This window comes from Anabrus simplex, chromosome 3 (genome assembly GCF_040414725.1).
Source record: "Anabrus simplex isolate iqAnaSimp1 chromosome 3, ASM4041472v1, whole genome shotgun sequence".
NCBI lineage: Eukaryota > Metazoa > Arthropoda > Insecta > Orthoptera > Tettigoniidae > Anabrus > Anabrus simplex.
The window spans coordinates 102,286,490-102,303,024 of NC_090267.1; the positions used below are offsets into that span (position 1 = coordinate 102,286,490).

The 16,535-nt window shown below is 38.3% G+C and overlaps 1 protein-coding gene across 5 annotated transcripts in view; it reads right to left on the bottom strand.

The window, feature by feature from the left end:
• Positions 1-13,746, bottom strand: part of Oscillin (glucosamine-6-phosphate isomerase Oscillin) — a 229,630-nt gene extending 215,884 nt beyond the window's left edge. For 3 of the 5 annotated variants that reach the window (XM_067142661.2, XM_067142658.2, XM_068226588.1), the window contains exon 1: positions 13,545-13,746. The gene's annotated coding sequence lies outside the window, so the exon portion shown is untranslated. The other 2 variants (XM_068226590.1, XM_068226589.1) reach the window with 2 other exon arrangements.
• Between the last annotated feature and the right edge of the window lie 2,789 nt (positions 13,747-16,535).

Consider the following 16,535-nt stretch of genomic DNA (forward strand, 5'->3'; position numbering starts at 1 on the left):
CACCCACAAACTATGATTTCAGAGCCAAATCCTATGCAAAACATGAAATGAGACATGCAGTGTTTAACACTGCAACTGCAATGGACTGCCGCAGACTCAAAATATATTTGAGGTGGCTCTTCAGAGCCAGTCCATCTGGAAGGATCTCCTCCATGACTGTCAGGATCTGAATAATAAACGTACCAAGCAAGTGGCTGTGTGGTTTGGGTCATATAACTATCCGCTTGCATTCGGGAGATAGTGGGTTCAAACTTCACTGTCGGCAGCCCTGAAGATGGTTTTCCATTGTTTCCCATTTTCACACCAGGCTATTGCTAGGGCTGTACCTTAATTAAGGCTGCGGTTGCTTTCTTCCCACTCCTAGCCCTTTCCTATCCTATCATTGCCATAAGACCTATCTGTGTCGGTGTGATGTAAAGCAGATTGTAAAAAAAAAAGTTCCTCCTCTGTCCGTTTTACCCAAAAAGAACTTGATGGCTTCCAATGTCATTTCCTCCACCCGAAGGTGTTGACTCCCTTAGGGAGTTGAATTATTTATTACAGCCCATTACTCTGTGTTAATTCCCTGGCAGTATGGTCTACTCCATTGCCATAGTGGGAAAGACCTGGCCAGACTTGCCACTAGCCAAGGGTCTAACCTATACAGACCAATAGTCTTGTCACTAGCCCATAATCTAACCAAACCAGATCAAAGGTCTTGTCAACAGTCACACCTAAGTTGTTAGCCTTGCATGTCATGTTATTACACCATGCAAGTCACACCATGTTGGTTGCTTAATTCCCTTTTGCACCTCCATTAGTAAAGTTTTACCAACAGTTACATATCTGAAGCAGAGTTTATGGTTTATGTGGTAGAACTTCAGCGAGATAGAAGTGTTCACCACCACCACCCAAATTCAATACAATACACAGATGTCATTGTCACTTATGGGACAATAAAAACAGACACACTTAGAGTCTAATCCCTTATGCTGAAAATAAATGTTGATCCAGATGAACAGGTGGTAGCATTGTCTAAGCAAGTGACATAACCGCTGATAAATGGTCAATGTCCTCCATGCCCAAGCCAGCACACACTCGTATGCTAGCTGATGGGATGGTGCTTAAGTTCTGCTGTTTTTTTAAAAGTGGGACATAAAATATGTGCATTTACTGACTCTCTAAAAACTCAGAAGAGAATAAAATTCACTTGGTGATTTAATACATGTGCACCATGCTCAGTTGGTCAGGAGCTTTGAGAGACCTAAACGGGAACACAGCACCTGGAATTAATGACATTCCCTCTGAATTATTGACTGCCTTAGGAGAAATCAGCATGGCGAGTTTATTCCATTTAGTGTGTAAGATGTACAAGACAGGAGAAGTGCCATACGATTTTCGGCAGAATGTTGGTGTACCTATTCGCAAGAAAGCCAGTGCTGACAAGTGTGAAAACTACTGCACCATGAGTTTAGTATATTAGGAATTAGACAACACTGTAATCTTTCACCTTTATTGTTCATAATTTACATGGTTCATCTACTGAAAGGTATAAAGTGGGATGAAGGGATTTAGTTATATGGAAATGCAGTAAACAGTTTGGTCTATGCCAACGACTTGGTCTAAATGGCAGATTGTGCTGAAAGCCTGCAGTCTAATATCATGGAACTTGAAAACATGCAACAAGCATGATATGAAATTTAGCCTTTCCAAGAATAATGTCAGTAGATAAGAAACCTAGGAGAACTAAATGTTAAGTTTGGAATACAAAGCTGGAACAGGTACATAATTTCAAGCATTTAGGATGTATATTCTCTCAAGTGTATAATAAGTAAGATTGCATCAAGGTGCAGCAAGCAAGTTAGCAGTTGCGATCAACAGTATTCTGTAAGAAAGAAGCCAACTCTTGGACGAAACTATCTTTAAACTTTTTTTCTTTAAATTTATCTTTTACACTGATACTGCTTTATGGGAGCGATACCTGGTGGACTCAAGATATCTTATTCATAACTAAGAAGTAACAGACATGAAAGTAGTGGAACAATGGCAGGAGGATACTTGAAGTGGACAAGGTCAATACAGATATTGTTAAAATTTGTAAACATTTTCGGAATACTCAGGTTATTGAATGCAGCAGTTTTGAGAGATACTGTTATACAAAACATGGCCTCCATCTAAACAATTCAGGTAAACGAAAGATAGGAAATATTGTTCTAGATTTTATCAATCTTAAGATATGTACTGTAAAACAGGCAACTCCCTTGAGTTATAATACTGACCAGGAAAACTAGCAGAAAGAGCCAGCTATACTTCAAGCTGGCTCAGTCAACTAGAAAAAGAAACTCAGGATAGTAAGGAATTTCAAGTTACCCAATTGCAACAGTCAAGTTTTAGGGAGGAAGGGGGTCTGAGATTGCTCTTGGTAAACTGTCAAAGTGTAGTAAATAAACAATTAAAATTCGGTACATTGATGGAATCTTATGAGACTGATGTGGTGATAGGAGTGGAATCGTGGTTGAAAGAAGGGGTGGGTAATAGAGAAGTATTTCCAGAAGGGTACACAGTCTATCGTAGAGACCGAGGAGATAAAAAGGGAGGGGGGGTGTTTATTCTGGTGAAGGAAACTTACTGTTCACATGAATGGTTTACCGATGAAAGGGATGAAATATTAGGGATAAAATTAGTTTGTGATAATATGAAGGAGGTGGGAATTATAGGAACATACAGGCCTGGAAGAGAGGAAAGAGACATGGAAATCTTTGAAAAAATAATAGATTATACTTGTAAAAACAATAATAATGATATGGTAATAATTGGGGGAGATCTAAATTTGCCTGAAGTTGAATGGAAAGGAGCTGCAAGTGAAGCCCATGAACAGAAACTGGCAAATAAGTTAATTTGGGAGGGAGGATTTACTCAAGTAGTACAAGAACCGACTCGTCTCAATAACTTACTAGATGTATTCTTGGTTAAACCATGGGAAATTGTTGATAAAACTGAGGTAATTGAAGGAATAGGAGACCATAGGGCTGTAATAATGGATGTAGGACTCGTACCAAAAAGGCTTAATAAGAGGGTTACACAAGACAAGAAATTGTACAGAAAAACTAAAGTTGATGAATTTGGGACTTACCTTAACTCACAATTCAGTTGTTGGATAAGTGAAGGGAGTAACGTGGATACACTTTGGGCTAAATTTAAAGGAATTATTTGGGAAGGAGAGAAGAGATTTGTACCTGTTAAGAAGGGTAAAATGACCTCAGACCCTGTTTATTATACAAGGGAAATAAGAAAATTAAAAAGAAAATGTAGAATAGTAAACAGGAAAATCAAAGAGGGTAGGGAGAGTAGAGAAACTAGAAAACAGCTAATGAGGGAACTGAATAGAGTGAAAAAGGAAGCAAAAGAGAATTATATGAATGGCATACTTCAAGAGGGTAATGACCACAAAGGGAAATGGAAAAAGCTGTATTCATATATCAGGAATCAAAAAGGAAATGGAATCCAAATTCCTACAATGGTGGGAGAAGGGGGTGAACACTATTTAACAGATACTGAGAAAGCAAACCTATTTAGTAGGGAATTTAGAGATTCAGTAGATGATTGTCAAGAGTTGGAAACCGAAACAGAAGATAGAGAGGGAGAGAGACAGAGGGAAACAAGAAGCTTCTCATTCACAAACGAAGATATTTTCAGAGAAATCCAACTGCTTCAGCAAGGAAAAGCAGCAGGGAGTGATCAAATTACTGGGGAGGTGTTAAAGACAATGGGGTGGTACATAGTGCCTTATTTAAAATTTCTCTTTGACTATGTCATAAATAATAGTGTAATACCAAAGGAATGGAAGGAATCTATAGTAATACCAATTTATAAAGGAAAGGGTGATAAAAGGAAACCAGAGAACTACAGACCAATCAGCCTGACCAGTATAGTTTGTAAAATTCTGGAGAGTTTAATATCGAAGTACATCAGAGGGATATGTGATGATAAAAATTGGTTCATGAGGAGCCAGTATGGATTTAGAAAGAAATTTTCTTGTGAGGCACAACTGGTGGGATTCCAGCAGGACATATCAGATCAGTTGGATTCAGGAGGTCAGTTAGATTGCATAGCCATAGATCTTTCCAAAGCCTTTGATAGAGTGGAACATGGAATATTATTAAAGAAATTGGAGGGAATAGGATTGGACGTAAGGGTTACACGTTGGATAAAAGCATTTCTAAATTCAAGGGTTCAGAAAGTCAAAGTAGGAAATAATGTATCTCAGGAAGAGAAAGTTTGGAAGGGAATTGCACAGGGTAGTATAATCGGTCCGTTACTTTTCTTAATATACGCAAATGATTTAGGGAACAATATAACATCAAAAATAAGGTTGTATGCAGATGACATAATTGTTTATAGAGAAATAAACAACATTGAGGATTGTTCAGAATTACAAAGGGACCTTGAAAGTATCCAACAATGGGTTGAAGAAAATAATATGAAGGTTAATGGAGGCAAATCAACTGTTACAACTTTTACAAACAGAAGCTTTAAAACTGAATTTGAATATACTTTGGATGAGGTAGTTATCCCAAAAGATGGCAAGTGCAAATACTTAGGTGTGAGATTTGAAAGTAATTTGCACTGGAAGGGTCATATTGATGACATTGTTGGGAAAGCATACAGATCATTACATGTCATAACGAGGCTACTTAAAGGATGCAACAAAGAATTAAAAGAAAAAAGTTACTTGAGTATGGTTCGGCCATTATTGGAATATGCAAACAGTGTTTGGGATCCTCACCAAGAATACCTAATAAAAGAAATAGATAGTGTGCAGAGGAAAGCAGCAAGATTTGTAACAGGGGATTTCAGAAGAAAGAGTAGTGTATCAGAAATGTTAAAGGAACTTGGGTGGGAAACTTTAAGTAAGAGAAGGGAGAAAACTAGACTTACAGGATTATATAGAGCCTATACAGGAGAAGAAGCATGGGGAGATATCTGTGAGAGGCTTCAGTTGGAAAATAATTATATCGGCAGGACTGACCACAAATATAAAATTAGAAGGAATTTTAGCAGAAGCGATTGGGGTAAATTTTCATTCATTGGGAAGGGTGTGAAGGAGTGGAACAGTTTACCAGGGGTAGTGTTTGATCCTTTTCCAAAATCTGTACAGATATTCAAGAAGAGAAACAGCAACAGAGAAAATAAATGAAATGTTAGAGGGCATTCGACCAGTGCAGGTTATTGTATATAAAAAAAATGTGTGTGAATAAATTAATTCCATCCCCTGGTCTAAGGAGTTTGGACAGCCAAAGTAGGGGACTGCCTGTAGGGGTGAAGTACAGTGGGGACTTCGAGGGCCCTGGGACCGCTACGGTAGCTGTGAAGGCCCTTCAGGAACTCTGAAAAGTGGTGGCAAAAGGGGCTCTGGTTAAGACGCAGCAGGTCGTTATGCTACTTAGGATCCAGAACGGGTAAAAAAAAAAAAAAAAAGTAAATAAATAAATGCAATGTAAATATTAATCTTATACCAGTTGTATAGTATCATTTGAAGTAATTCCACATACTGTATATCAGTTGACTATATTTGTAAGTAGGACAGGATATATTATAAGTAGAATTTTGTAAACAATATAAATTTATTAAGGATGAGCTGTGTGTTTAATAGAAAACATTGTTAGCGTAAATTGTATAATATTGTATTATAGGAAAAATTTTCTTCTCTTGTTAATTTAATATTTAGTGCTTGACAATAATGTATTTTAGTGTACCATCTGCCACCGAGGTAGACACCTCATTTGCAAATAAAGAGATTTTGATTTGATTTGATTTTGAATGAGGAGACAAAGGTTAGGTATGAACTCAATTGACACAGTTGAACACAAACTCGCTTCAGTGGGGTCATGTGAGGTGAATGGAGGAGAATGAGACTCAGTTACTGAGGGCAAGAGAAGTCGAGGAAGATCAAGACGACAATGGTTAGACTCGGTTTATAATGATTTAAGGATAAGAGGTATAGACTAAACAAGGCCACAAAACTAGTTACAAATAAAGGATTGTGGCGGTATTTAGTCCATTCACAGAAGCTTCCAGACTGAACACTTAAAGACGTAAAAGTCTATAATGAAGATGTATGTATGTATGTATGTATGTATGTATTGCTCTGCTTCCTTAGAAGTAAATTAATATCCTAAAGATTATATTCTGCAGGGTTTCTAAATTCAATCAATCAATCAATCAATACTGATCTGCATTTAGGGCAGTCGCCCAGGTGGCAGATTCCCTATCTGTTGCTTTCCTAGCCTTTTCCTAAATGATTTCAAAGAAATTGGAAATTTATTGAACATCTCCCTTGGTAAGTTATTCCAATCCCGAACTCCCCTTCCTATAAATGAATATTTGCCCCAGTTTGTCCTCTTGAATTCCAACTTTATCTTCATATTGTGATCTTTCCTACTTTTATAAACGCCATTCAAACTTATTCGTCTACTAATGTCATTCCACGCCATCTTTCCGCTGACAGCTCGGAACATACCACTTATGATGTAGATGTTGATTCCCATAGGGAACCTAAAATATTTGTCCTGAATGAGTAAATTTATAATACCAATATAATGGTCCGTTATTGGACATTATAAATTATCCAGCTAACTCATTCTTGGTTGCCTGCGTTTCGCCCTCGTGTGCTAAGTTAGGCTCGTCAGTTGGGACTTAGCACACCACCCAAGACGCAAGGCTAGTGCATACCGTGGAGGCCACTGCATAGGCTATTTTCAGCCACCAGCAGTGCCAATGCACTATGAGAGCTATGTCTCAATTTCCAAAAATAGATGCCTGCCTGGCCATCAAATGATGTAGATGTTGATTCCCATAGAGAACCTAAAATATTTGTCCTGAATGAGTAAATTTATAATACCAATATAATGGTCCGTTATTGGACATTATAAATTATCCAGCTAACTCATTCTTGGTTGCCTGCGTTCCGCCCTCGTGTGCTAAGTTAGGCTCGTCAGTTGGGACTTAGCACACCACCCAAGACGCAAGGCTAGTGCATACCGTGGAGGCCACTGCATAGGCTATTTTCAGCCACCAGCAGTGCCAATGCACTATGAGAGCTATGTCTCAATTTCCAAAAATAGATGCCTGCCTGGCCATCAAATGATGTAGATGTTGATTCCCATAGGGAACCTAAAATATTTGTCCTGAATGAGTAAATTTATAATACCAATATAATGGTCCGTTATTGGGCATTATAAATTATCCAGCTAACTCATTCTTGGCTGCCTGCGTTCTTGGGTGGTGTGCTAAGTCCCAACTGACGAGCCTAACTTAGCACACGAGGGCGAAACGCAGGCAACCAAGAATGAGTTAGCTGGATAATTTATAATGTCCAATAACGGACCATTATATTGGTATTATAAATTTACTCATTCAGGACAAATATTTTAGGTTCCCTATGGGAATCAACATCTACATTATTTGATGGCCAGGCAGGCATCTATTTTTGGAAATTGAGACATAGCTCTCATAGTGCATTGGCACTGCTGGTGGCTGAAAATAGCCTATGCAGTGGCCTCCACGGTATGCACTAGCCTTGCGTCTTGGGTGGTGTGCTAAGTCCCAACTGACGAGCCTAACTTAGCACACGAGGGCGAAACGCAGGCAACCAAGAACGAGTTAGCTGGATAATTTATAATGTCCAATAATGGACCATTATATTGGTATTATAAATTTACTCATTCAGGACAAATATTTTAGGTTCCCTATGGGAATCAACATCTACATCATTTGATGGCCAGGCAGGCATCTATTTTTGGAAATTGAGACATAGCTCTCATAGTGCATTGGCACTGCTGGTGGCTGAAAATAGCCTATGCAGTGGCCTCCACGGTATGCACTAGCCTTGCGTCTTGGGTGGTGTGCTAAGTCCCAACTGACGAGCCTAACTTAGCACACGAGGGCGAAACGCAGGCAACCAAGAATGAGTTAGCTGGATAATTTATAATGTCCAATAACGGACCATTATATTGGTATTACATACCACTTAGTCGAGCAGCTCTTCTTCTTTCTCTCAATTCTTCCCAACCCAAACATTGCAACATTTTTGTAACGCTACTCTTTTGTCGGAAATCACCCAGAACAAATCGAGCTGCTTTTCTTTGGATTTTTTCCAGTTCTTGAATCAGGTAATCCTGGTGAGGGTCCCATACACTGGAACCATACTCTAGTCGGGGTCTTACCAGAGACTTATATGCACTCTCCTTTACATCCTTACTACAACCCCTAAACACCCTCATAACCATGTGCAGAGATCTGTACCCTTTATTTACAATCTCATTTATGTGATTACCCCAATGAAGATCTTTCCTTATATTAACACCTAGATACTTACAATGATCCCCAAAAGGAACTTTCACCCCATCAACGCAGTAATTAAAACTGAGAGGACTTTTCCTATTTGTGAAACTCACAACCTGACTTTTAACCCCGTTTATCATCATACCATTGCCTGCTGTCCATCTCACAACATTTTCGAGGTCACGTTGCAGTTGCTCACAATCTTGTAACTTATTTATCACTCTATAGAGAATAACATCATCCGCAAAAACCCTTACCTCCGATTCCACTCCTTTACTCATATCATTTATATATATAAGAAAACAAAGGTCCAATAATACTGCCTTGAGGAATTCCTCTCTTAATTATTACAGGGTCAGATAAAGCTTTGCCTACTCTAATTCTCTGAGATCTATTTTCTAGAAATATAGCAATCCATTCAGTCACTCTTTTGTCTAGTCCAATTGCACTCATTTTTGCCAGTAGTCTCCCATGATCCACCCTATCAAATGCTTTAGACAGGTCAATCGCGATACAGTCCATTTGACCTCCAGAATCCAAGATATCTGCTATATATTGCTGGAATCCTACAAGTTGAGCTTCAGTGGAATAACCCTTCCTAAAACCGAATTGCCTTCTATCGAACCAGTTATTAATTTCACAAATATGTCTAATATAATCAGAAAGAATGCCTTCCCAAAGCTTACATACAATGCATGTCAAACTTACTGGCCTGTAATTTTCAGCTTTATGTCTATCACCCTTTCCTTTATACACCGGGGCTACAATAGCAACTCTCCATTCATCTGGTATAGCTCCTCCGACCAAACAATAATCAAATAAGTACTTCAGATATGGTACTATATCCCAACCCATTGTCTTTAGTATATCCCCAGAAATCTGATCAATTCCAGCCGCTTTTCTAGTTTTCAACTTTTGTATCTTATTGTAAATGTCATTGTTATCATACGTAAATTTTATTACTTCTTTGGCCTTAGTCTCTTCCTCTATCTCGACGTCATCCTTGTAACCAACAATCTTTACATACTGCTGACTGAATACTTCTGCCTTTTGAAGATCCTCACATACACACTCCCCTTGTTCATTAATTATTCCTGGAATGTCCTTCTTGGAACCTGTTTCTGCCTTAAAATACCTATACATACCCTTCCATTTTTCACTAAAATTCGTATGACTAAAAATTATGCTTGCCATCATGTTATCCTTAGCTGCCTTCTTTGCTAGATTCAATTTTCTAGTAAGTTCCTTCAATTTCTCCTTACTTCCACAGCCATTTCTAACTATTTCTTTCCAGTCTGCACCTCCTTCTTAGTCTCTTTATTTCTCTATTATAATAAGGTGGGTCTTTACCATTCCTTACCACCCTTAATGGTACAAACCTGTTTTCGCATTCCTCAACAATTTCTTTAAACCCATCCCAGAGTCTGTTTACTTTTTTATTTACCGTTTTCCACCGATCATAGCTACTTTTTAGAAACTGCCTCATGCCTGCTTTATCAGCCATATGGTACTGCCTAACAGTCCTACTTTTAAGACCTTCCTTTCTATCACATTTATTTTTAACTACCACAAAAACAGCTTCATGATCACTAATACCATCTATTACTTCAGTTTTCCTATAGAGCTCATCTGGTTTTATCAGCACCACATCCAGGATATTTTTCCCTCTGGTTGGTTCCATCACTTTCTGAATCAGCTGTCCTTCCCATATTAACTTATTTGCCATTTGTTGGTCATGCTTCCTGTCGTTCGCATTTCCTTCCCAATTGACATCTGGCAAATTCAGATCTCCCGCTACAATCACATTTCTTTCCATGTCGTTTCCCTCATAGCTGACTATCCTATCAAATAATTCCGAATCCGTGTCAGTACTACCCTTTCCCGATCTGTACACTCCAAATATATCAAGTTGCCTATTATCTTTAGAAATGAGCCTTACACCTAGAATTTCATGTGTCTCATCTTTAACTTTTTCGTAGCTTACAAATTCTTCTTTCACCAGAATGAACACTCCCCCTCCCACCATTCCTATCCTATCTCTACGATACACACTCCAGTGCGGTGAGAAAATTTCTGCATCCATTATATCATTTCTCAGCCATGATTCAACTCCTATTACAATATCTAGTAAATATATATCTATTAAATTACTTAATTCTATTCCTTTCCTTACAATACTTCTACAGTTCAACACTAACAATTTTATGTCATCCCTACTTGATTTCCAGTTCCCTGTTCCCTTATCACCGCTCCCTAGGCCATCCCGTTTCCCTGTATGTACCTCCCTATTACCCTTCCAAACAAATTTCCTAACTTATACGTACCACTGCGGTTTAAATGTAGGCCATCTGAGCGCAGATCCCTATCTCCTACCCACCCATTAGGATCTAGAAATTTCACTCCCAGTTTCCCACATACCCACTCAATAGTCTCATTTAAATCCCCAATCACCCTCCAGTCAGTATCCCTTCTACACAGTATTCCACTAATAACAATCTCCGCTTTCTTAAACTTCACCTGTGCTGCATTTACCAGATCCCACACATCTCCAGCTATGTTGGTACTTATATCAGCTTGCCTTACATTATTGGTACCAATGTGAAACACTACCACCTTCTCCTTCCCCTCCTCCCTCTCTTCTACTTTCCTCAACATCTGCCTCAACCTAATTCCTGGATAACACTCTACCCTGGTACCCTTTCCTCCACACACTTTCCCCACGTGTCTAACGATGGAATCCCCCATGACCAGAGCCTCAACCCTACCCACCTCATTTGATCCCCTCCCCTCCTGGTCAGACCTATCTTTCCTGATAGCTGCAGAAGCTACTTCCTCCTCCCTTTTCTCCTTCCCATGACCCTGTTCCACCTGTCTTTTCCTATCCTCTACTCTACATTTTCCTTTCCTACCTTTTCCCTTCCTCCTACTTCCACACATCTCAGCAACAGTTCCCTGTCCCTCATCTTCCCTCTGTTGTTCTACCTGGAGTGACTCGTACTGATTTCGCACAGACACCTGTCCTGAATTCTGATCCTGAATAGAGCCCTTAGCCTGCAATCTCCTTCCCCTTAGAACATTAGACCACCTGTCTTCTACAACTCCTCCTTTTCCTTCCCCTCCCTCTTGTACACCTACTGTAACCTGTACATTGTTTGAGGGAGTTCTATCTTCCTTCCTGTCTTCTGTGAGAATCCTAATTATCTCCCTCAAACTTTCCAACTCCTCCCTCATACCCCTCAATGCCTCGCCACATCCACAGTAAGTACACTCGCGCTCCTTAGCCATTCTTTACGGGGAAAAAAATGAAATTAAAAATAAAATAACTTATTTGCAAAAAATAAATGAACGGAGGGATATATTGCCTGGGATAGTACACAACAATAAGGTAATTAATATACGACTACACTACAATACTACTTAGTCGTGCTCTATTCTTTTTTTATCCTACAACCCCTGACAGGATAAAAATTGCTGTTAATTACTGAATATCGAAAGTTATAGCCTACACAAGAACTACACAATTCCAAACTGCAATTAAGCCTATTCTAATTACAACAGTATTTTAGTAAGAGTTTCTACGGATACCTCTACTACACAAATATTTTACAATAATAAAATAATCACACTAAATTCTAATAGGATATTACTCGTATACTACTGTACAGTACACTACAGTAATTTTAAACTACTTTCAGACGTATCCTAATTACGATACCGGTACCGTACCGTATGTCACTAAACTAAGCACAACAGAAATGAAATTTGCAAGAACTACTGTACTCAAAGATTACCACCGAAGCTAAATGCTTAGACATTGGAAATTGGGGGGGGGGGGGGGAGGAGGTGGGGGACTAATTAAAATTGTACATCATTCATTCATTCATTCATCCTGGAAGACTCTCATACCTTTCAGTATCCAGTTTGCAAGATTCTATGCAAGAACTATGCAACACCATAACCCATTACTGACAGCTACTCTGAAGATTCATCTGTTTTCATGTCTAATGTACAGTACGGTATTTAAAGATAATTAAAACGATTACAATAAACTGTGTGATGCTATAAAAATACATACAAAATAATCCCCAAATTATATAGGCCAGGGACAACTGACAAAAAGTTGGAAAGTAAATCCAGTAGAGGAAGACAATTAACAGACGTTTTGAACACTAATGAGATCTAACTCCATGGCACTCTTTTAGGAAAACAAGTTACCACAAGGGCCTCTTCTTGTCGCTGACAATCTGACAGAATTATCAGAATTGTTATGTTAATTGCTATAATCAAGCCTAATGCAGCCCTTCAGGGATTTGATACACATTCATAATAGCCTACAAAGTAAATTTAGTGTAGGCTAAATCTTATGAACACCCTGTACAAATGAAGCTTCAACTTAAACACACATGTATGATGGAGCACGCAACAGCAATTAACCCACAAACCATACAGTAATGGTAATTAGTGAACATAAAACCAATAACGTCATTATTATTAATAATGTGGGAATAAGCAGGATAATACAAGTTCCCTGTTAAAATATTCTGAGAATAATGCCAAACAGTCTAAGATAAAGAAATTAATTATAAGTAGCAATAAGATCATAAAAATAGGAGAAATATAAACACAAAAAGCTGCAAAAGAAATGCTTTATTAAAGTGTGTTCTCATTCAAAAGCCCATTGAAATAAAATTCCACCTATGTATCAGACTGGAAGTACATAATGAAACACAATTAGCCTACAGCTAATCTCAAATATATACCTAAAATGCAAGTGTCTTCAAATCAACATGGAACCATACTTTCACTCTTCAATAACCACAGCCAACTGAGAACTGATAGAAGACCTGAAGAGGTCATTGCCCTTATCACATGATTTATCTTATCTCAGACTTTTTCCTTTTAAAAAAATAAGGAACTATAATTTATTCATGCTATTTCTATTGCAGTTCATCGTATGACAATCAGTCCTCTAATGCCCAAGAGATAATATTATAACCTCGTATGCATGAAAAGCAAATGTTCATCGTACCTAAAAATTACATTTATATGCAAGTTACAAATGACCGGTACTCCATAAAATGGCTCGGAGCACGTCTTGTACAACAGCAACACGAATGAAACCAGATTCAGCAGGTGCATGTAACAGGTTCTGAACAGGTTATAAAGGCAGGAAGAACCAATTACCACCTTATGTGTCAAACATCATATGTAAAACATCTCACCTGTTTAACGAGTTTGTCACGAATTACCACTATACCAATATTTTACACATATCATTACTAATACGATTCAGCAAATAAAAACTCAAATCATAGAAACAACACAAAATTAATACTGATAACAACTTTAAGATCCGTGGGTGTATTTGGTACTTAGGAAAAAAGAGAGAAAATTCTTGGATCGTTTTACATTGCATGTTTCATGTTTCAAGTTTCAAGTGGTGGTAGCTAGTAGTTCCAGTCCCTATTCTAGATGGAGCTGGAGGTCATTCACAAACTGTAGATAGTTGTAGGCAAGTTCTATAGATGGCAGGCACGTAGGCATGCAATGAGCGATTGAGCCCACGAGAGTTATTTTTCTTCATATGTGTTATTGGGCATAGAAAACATAGTACCATAGCGGTTTTCCTTGATATTCAACAGGCTTATGATTCCGTACCTTTGAACATCTTATGGGAAAAACTTGCAACTCTTAAGATTCCTGAGGGATTTATTATCATTCTCAGACAACTTCTGACTTATCGAACACTCAGATTTAAATCGACATCTTATACAATCCAGCCCCGGCAGGTAAGTAATGGGTTGCCACAGGGCGATATTCTGAGTGGTACTCTTTTCGCTCTTTTCATGAAAGATTTCGAAACGGTCATTTTACGTCATGCTCGACTACAGGCGTATGCTGACGATTTTTTGCTTTATTATACACATGAAGATTTACAGAATCCTATGGGTATTAGAATACTATAACTTGACGCCTCGATATCAATATGCCTTTTTTAAGGGACGCAGTACATATGATGCATTTAATAGTTTTGTTATCGATTTACTATTAGCTCGTCATAGAAAACATAGTACCATAGCGGTTTTTCTTGATATTCAACGGGCTTATGATTCCGTACCTTTGAACATATTATGGGAAAAACTTGCAACTCTTAAGATTCCTGAGGGATTTATTATCATTCTCAGACAACTTCTGACTTATCGAACACTCAGATTTAAATCGACACCTTATACAATCCAGCCCCGGCAGGTAAGTAATGGGTTGCGACCGGGCGATATTCTGAGTGGTATTCTTTTCGCTCTTTTCATGAAAGATTTTGAAGCGGTCATTTTACGTCATGCTCGACTACAGGCGTATGCTGACGATTTTTTGATTTATTGTACACATGCAGATTTACAGCTCTGTAGACAACATATTAGTTTCACGCTTCATGAAGCTAGAACATGGTTAGAGGCCCATGGGTTAAATCTTTCCATAGCGAAATGTAGAGCAATGATATTTACACATCACCGAACCTATGACCGATCGCCACTTGCTTTTGATCAGTATGAAATACCAGTGGTTAGTCACCATAAATATCTTGGGTTATTTATCGATCAAAAACTTACATGGAAACATCATTTTTTATATTTGCGTTCGAAGAGTGAACGGTATATTCAGGTAATACAAGCTGTAACCCGTCGGCAATGGGGGGCAGATCCCGTTGTGGTGCTATCTTTGTACAAAACCACTATCAGGTCGATATTGGACTACGGATCACATATTTTTGACGTAGCATCTTCTACTAAATTGAATATTCTTAACACTTGTCAATATAAAGCAATACGCTCCTGTATTGGAGCTTTAAAGTCCACACCTACAAATGCACTTTTAGTTGAATCCTGCGAAGCTCCCTTACAAGTACGTAGAAAAATACTTGCGACGAAATATTTACTTAAAAAGTTTTCTTTAACAAGTCATCCTTTAATTCCGAAGTTACAGTTACTCTCGGAGTATTATTCCGTACGGCGCCAGGGTTTACGCAGATTGCCCGTACTGTTTCATGCTTTTACTACATTGAAGTCGAAACAGTGTACCTTAATACACAGTGTTACTTTACTACCCTATACCTTACCCTATCAGGTTTCTTATTTTAAGCCTTAAATAATATGGCCTATACGTAATGGCTCTAATAACGTTACGTGTCTGCAGGGCACCGAGATATGTCCTGTTAAAAGAGTGAAATTTTCTCATATTCCACGAAGCATAAACATTTTTACAGATGGGGCAAAGAACATTAATGGAGTTGGTTCCGCTTATTATATACCTTCTCTAAATGTTAAAGAACAATATGGTTTGCCTAGTGACTGTTCGATTTTTACGGCGGAGTTATTCGCCATACAGCAAGCTTTACTTTTTGTTCAGCGACAGGGATATACGCGAGCTACAATCTATACGGATTCGCTGAGTGCCTTACAATCTTTGGTTTCGTATGAATTATCTTATAATTGGTATATATACAATGTCAAAAGTCTCCTTTATATGCTTGACAACGTCGGTATTTCCATAACTTTAGTATGGGTACCAGGTCATGTGGGTATCGAGGGTAATGAAAAAGCAGATTGTCTTGCAAAACAAGCTTCTCGTCTTCCTGTTCCGAATACTAACAATATGGTTCCAGTTTCTGATTATGTAGTTGTTATCCGACAGGATGGCAGAATTTCTTCCGACAGACTGCACAAGTCAAAGGTAACTTCTATTATCATTTACAACCAACACTTTTAGTTAAACCTTGGTTTATACGAGGATCTTATACTAGACGACATATTATTAACATCATTCGGTTACGGTTTAATCATGCCCTTACACCACAATATCGATCACGTTTCCATTTAACGCAGGATACAAACTGTTTGTGTGGTACAAATATCCGTAATGGCGACTCCAACCACATTTTCTTTGAATGTTCTTTATATGCTAACCCCCGTAAAAAACTTATGACTAAACTCAAGCGACTCAAGCAGGTTTTTCCTACCAGTGTTTCTTGTTTGCTCTGTAATCCTACAGTCGAGATTATTCGAGTGCTAAATTTGTTTCTAGATGAAGCCAATGTCGTGTTATAATTCTGTCTGTAATATAGGGTGAGAATTGCTCATGCTTTTGAATGTTCCATTTGAGTGATTCCTCATATCATTCGTGTATTACTTGTGAGTGCTATTTTGGATTCTTCGTGT